Here is a 5,990-nt window from a genome sequence, read left to right on the forward strand (position 1 = left end):
ATTAAAATTTTATTAGAAAGTGCTTATAAATTGAATAAGACTAAATGTGACACATTATTAACATACTAATAAATAATTTGCCTTATGGAGGAGGGAGTGGAGTCCTCCCAAGAGTGAAACATTTCTCGAAGTCCCAATTCCCTGAGTTCCTAAAAAAAGAGTGAGGAGCTTTTAAAGTTTTTTTCTTGTTTGTTTCGAGACCCAAGAGTGTTAAAGAGAGAGAATGGATTTCTTGAGCGGTATACTGTTTCTTCTCCTCACCTGGACCTTAATACAAGCTCTCCATTCCATCGTAAAAAGAAGCAAAGTGATTCCTCAAAAGTTTCCTCCAAGACCCAAACCTATTCCCATCATTGGAAACCTCTTGGAACTTGGTGACAAACCTCACCGGTCTCTTGCCAAGCTTGCCAAAACCCATGGCCCCATAATGAGCCTAAAACTAGGCCAGATAACCTCAGTAGTCGTATCTTCAGCAACCATGGCCAAAGAAGTTCTCCAAACCCATGACCAATTCTTATCAAACCGTACCATACCAGATTGCATCAGAGCCCACAACCACCAAAACTTTGGCCTGCCTTGGGTGCCTGTTTCTACCCAATGGAGAGTCCTCAGAAAAATATGCAACTCTGAACTATTTTCCATTAAGATTCTTGATGCCAACCAACATTTCTGGCGCAAGAAAGTGCAAGAGCTCCTTTCTGAGGTCCATAAAAGTAGCCTAGTGGGTGATGCAGTCGATATTGGCAGAGCAGCTTTTAAAACAATGCTTAATTTGTTATCCAATACCATTTTCTCAATGGATTTAGCAGACCTGAATTCGGATATGGCTAGAGTGTACAAGGAAATTGTTTGGAATATCGTGGAAGAGGTTGGAAAACCAAACTTGGGGGATTATTTCGCCATCCTCAAAAAGGTTGATATCCAAGGCATAAGGCAGCGCATGACGATTTACTTTGCAAGATTTTAGACCTCTTTGATGGCATAGTCAACCAAGGTTGCAGTTTCGAAAATCTCCTAGTTCTATAGCAAGTGATGATATGTTAGATAATCTTCTCAACATCAGTGAAGAAAATAGCGGGGAGATTGACAAGTCTCAAATTTTACATTTATTACTGGTCAGTACTAGCTATGATATTATCACTATTCTCTGGTCTTTGATTTCGTTTCTTTTAGTGATTATAATTTATAAATATTTTTCTCTCTTAGGCTCTATTTGTTGCGGACACGGATACAACATCATCCACTGTGCAATGGGCAATGGCAGAGCTGTTACACAACCCTGGAACTCTATCAAAAGCTCGGGAAGAGCTCGAGCAAACCATTGGTAAAGGCAACCCAATTGAAGAATCAGACATTGCTAAGTTACCTTATTTACAAGCTATAGTCAAAGAAACTTTCCGGTTGCATCCAACAGTTCCCTTGTTACTCCCACATAAAGTCGAAGCAGATGTTGAAAACGTGAAATTAGTGGGTTCACAGTCCCAAAGGGTGCACAAGTTCTGGTCAACGCATGGGCCATTGGCAGAGACCCAAGCATATGGGACAAGTGGAAGGGCTCAAGTGGTCATGTCATTAGAATATTATATACAATAATAGGAGTACTATTTGGGGGAGGGCTCAAGTGGAAGAGGCGAAAGATATGCCAAAGTTTTTGGATCTAACATTCACATGCACTCAGGTCAAAGAAACTTTTCCTCTCGTGTTTGACTTGGGCTTTTCCAAGTCTCCCGCGGGTTGTGAAATAGTTTGTTCCTTCTTTTGAAGGATTGTTTTTCCTCTTAGATAACATTGTTATCTGCTGGGCTAGGGGTTTCATCCTTTCAAGGGGTTTGGGAAACAGTTTATTTTTTCTTTTCTCTAAAAGTTAAGTTCCTACTTCCATCCCTTTTTATCCGTTCTTATCTAAGCTCAGTTGTTATGGAAGAGTTATCAAAACAATGGACCAAATTTTCGTTGTTGGACAGAGAGGGAGACAAAATCACGTTGGGAAAAAATCAAGGATCCAAGGAACATATCATTGCAGCAAAGTTCTTAACCCGAAGAGGTTTGAACGTTGATGCTATTGATAGGACCTTCAAACCTCTGTGGAGAGCGATTAAGGGGTTCACAATAAAAAACATGGGTAACCATGTTCTGTTGTTTGTCTTTGAAAACCAGGAAGATGTACACCGGGTTCTGATCAGTGAGCCTTGGACTTTTGATAAACACTTGGTGGTGATTCAGAAGTATGAGAAAAACACCCCAGTACAAGATATTAGATTTAACAAAACATCTCTTTGGGTGCAAGTTTTCGATATTCCAATAAGATACATGTCTAAGGAAGTGGCAGAAGATATATGCAGTTCTTTGGGTGAGGTTGGCTTCTCGGAAACTCACCCAACAGAGGTAGGAGGCTGTTGTATGCGTGTGAGGGTCAGAGTGGATGTGACACAACCACTATGTCGGGGAAGAGTAGTTAATCTGGAAGAAGGTGATCGAGTATGGGTCTCCTTCAAATATGAAAGGTTACCCATCATATGTTACTGGTGTGGGCGCCTTGATTGAAAGTAAGGGTTCTCTGAAGCCTCAGGATAAACAATTTGGACCTTTTATGCGTGCTTCTCAGACAGGCAACATCAGAAAATATGTTGTTCATGTGTCGGGTTTCTTTGAAGACAGAGGGGGTCATCAATCAAATGGGGAGAAGTCACAGGCGAACTCAAGTGCTCAAACGGAGACTTCATCGTCATCGGAAAACTCTGGCGATCCTCCCTCTGGTGAACAAGCCGTAATGGAAGCCTCGATATTGACGGGGAATGCAATAAATGCCACAGTGCCTCTGGTTGCCTCGAGATTGCAGACTGATGTGGAGTTGACGGCGGATTTGCAGGGTAAAGCTGGTTCCTCCTCACCACCAACTATCGTGCACCAAATCAATGACAGCGACGTGAGCACAAGTGGAGGTGGTTCCTCGATGGGTGATGCGGAACACTTACCTATGACCTTAAACTCTGATTTTCTCCAAAAAAACATGGGAACATACGCTAAGGGAGACCCTTTTCTGGAAAAACTTCAGGAAATTGACAGTGACATACAAAAGTATGATCATGTCCCATGCGAGAAAATAGGGTGCTTAGAGGGGCAACTAGGTTCACAACTACCAAAAGCTGAGGGCTGTCAGAGTAGAGAGGCGGTTTGGTTGGGGTGTGCATCAGACAGCAAAATGAGTGCAAAAACAGATATAAGTAAAGGCTTGGCTGGACCGGGTAGGAAAGGAAAAGCTAGAGTTGGGCCGCGCCCAATAAAGGAAGTGAAGAAAGGCTAGTGGACTAGATTATTAAGTAGGCCCAATTCTGAGTTAATGGAGGAAGCACCATATGGGGTTGAAGGCCCAAAACGAAAAATAAGGGAAACTCAGGTCTGTGAGGAAGCTAATGCAGTGAAGGAAAAAAAAACAAAAAAATAGAGAAGGAAGCTGAAAAACAAAGCACGTTGTTTACTACACAAATGGGATCGGCGGAGGTTGCGGAGCAACTCCGCCGGGAATTATGAGTCTTCTATGTTGGAACTGTCGCGGACTTGGGAACCGGCAGACAGTTCAAGAGCTTGGCGATTTAGTCCAGGCACAAGATCCTACGGCGATGTTTTTAGCCGAAACATGGCTGGATGAGGTTAGGCTAACTGGTTTACGTGATTCGCTTCGTTTTGGTCATCACCATGGAGTTTCTTGATTAACTCGTGGTGGTGGCTTGGTGTTGTTTTGGAAGAAGGACTTTGACTTGCAAGTCATGTCTTCCTCTCATAATCATATCGATGTCTTGATCAATAGAGGAAAGGTGAATGTTTGGCGCTTTACCGGTTTTTCGGTGCTCCTGAAACCCAGCTTCGTATGGAATCATGGGATTTGTTACGAGAATTAAATAATCACTTCTCGATACCGTGGCTATGTGGAGGTGACTTTAACGAACTTTTGAAGTCGCAGGAAAAGTTGGGAGGCCGGTTTAGACCTTATAGTAAAATGCTGAAATTCCGTGAAGCATTAGATGAGTGTGGTTTGGTTGATCTTGGTTTTGTGGGTAGTAAGTTCACTTGGCACAAAACTTATCCGGATGGTGGTATTGTTTGGGAAAGACTGGACAGGGCTGTGTGTACAACGGAATGGTTTAACCTTTTTCCTACAACTAAAGTGAAAACTCTGGTGTGTGCTTCATCGGACCACAGTCCTATCTTGGTCCTACCCGATGGAATTAGTGTAAAACCTCAACGCCCCTGGCGTTTTGAAAATATTTGGTTAGAAGAGCAAGGCTGCCATGACATAGTGAAGAACGCTTGGAAAACCATCTCCTCAGAACCACCTATGCCCAGAGTCATGATGAACGTCGAGACATGCAAAACCCAGTTGCGTGATTGGAGTAAGAAATCTTTTGGTAATGTTGTAAGTGCATTGGCAAAGAAAAAAAAGAATCTAAAACTAGCGGAAGAGGCGGCAACGAAAGAAGGGAGTGTGGAGTTTTTTCTTCAACTAAAAACTGAAGTGGCCGACTTGCTTAGAGTGGAAGAAAAAATGTGGCAGCAGCGTAGTCATGTGCACTGGATGATCTCTGGGGATAAAAATTCTAGTTATTTCCATAACCGTGCGTCTCAGCGTTTCAGGAGAAACAACATTTCTGAACTCAGAGACTTTCGGGGAAGAATAGCTTCAGGTGATGAAAAGGTTTCTGAGATGATTGTTGAATATTACAACCAACTGTTTACTACCTCTAATCCGCACGACATTGAGGAAGTAGTTCAACATACAAAAAAGGTGGTGTCCGATGATTTGAATAACTGTTTAACCAGAAATTTCTCAAAGGAGGAGGTGGAGACAGCCTTGAAGCAAATGGCCCCTTTAAAAGTGTCGGGCCCAAATGGAATGCCGCCAATCTTTTTCCAACATTTTTGGGAGAGTATTGGGGATGACGTAGTCAAAACGATGATTTCTTGTCTAAATTCGAATTCAATTGAACCAGGTTTGAATCACACTTTTATTACTCTAATTCCTAAGGTGAAAAGTCCCGAATTTGTTACTGAATTCCGTCCAATTGCTCTATGTAATATTTTGTAGAGTATTGGGGACGACGTAGTCAAAGCAGTGATTTCTTGTCTAAATTCGAATTCAATTGAACCAGGTTTGAATCACACTTTTATTACTCTAATTCCTAAGGTGAAAAGTCCCGAATTTGTTACTGAATTCCGTCCAATTGCTCTATGTAATATTTTGTATAAGCTTGTTTAGAAAGTCTTGGCCAACAGGTTGAAGAAAGTGTTACCCCATATTATCTCAGAATCTTAGAGCGCCTTTCAATCGGGACAAAGCTATTTCCGACAACATTTTGGTGGCCTTTGAGACGTTGCATCACATGAAAAGAAAAAGATCAGGAAAAATAGGTCATATGGCTTTAAAATTGGATATGAGTAAAGCATACGACCGGTTGGAATGGGTGTTCCTTCAAAGGATTATGGAGAAAATGGGCTTCGACTCGAAGTGGATAGGCTGGATTATGGAGTGTATAAAATCCGTATCCTATTCGATCTTAGTCAATGGCGAACCGAAAGGTCATATAGTGCCAACTCGAGGTATTCGGCAGGGTGATCCTTTCTCCCCTTATCTTTTTCTAATATGTTTCAAAGGTTTAAATGGGTTAATTGAACAAGCAGTGGACAATAAGCATATTGAGGGGGTTTCCCTTTGTAGAAATGGCCCAAAGATCTCTCATCTATTTTTTGCAGATGATAGTGTATTGTTTTGCCGAGCTAGGGTGGGGGATGTGGAAAAAATTCAGGAGATATTGGGAAAATATGAACGTGCATCTGGTCAAAAAATTAACTCGGATAAAACTACCCTCTTTTTCAATAGCAATGCCTCAATTGCTACAAAGGAAGAAATAAAAAATTTGCTTGGGGTGGCCGAAATAAAGGAGTATGAAAGGTATTTGGGCTTACCAACGGTGGTTGGGAGGAAAAAAAGGGCG

The 5,990-nt window shown here is 41.9% G+C and overlaps 1 pseudogene; it reads left to right on the forward strand.

Moving 5' to 3' along the window:
- Window positions 1–223: 223 nt before the first annotated feature.
- LOC126708356 (geraniol 8-hydroxylase-like) lies at window positions 224–3,304 on the forward strand (annotated as a pseudogene).
- The last annotated feature ends 2,686 nt before the right edge of the window (window positions 3,305–5,990 follow it).

The sequence above is a fragment of the Quercus robur genome, chromosome 12 (genome assembly GCF_932294415.1).
Source record: "Quercus robur chromosome 12, dhQueRobu3.1, whole genome shotgun sequence".
Taxonomy (NCBI): Eukaryota; Viridiplantae; Streptophyta; class Magnoliopsida; order Fagales; family Fagaceae; genus Quercus; species Quercus robur.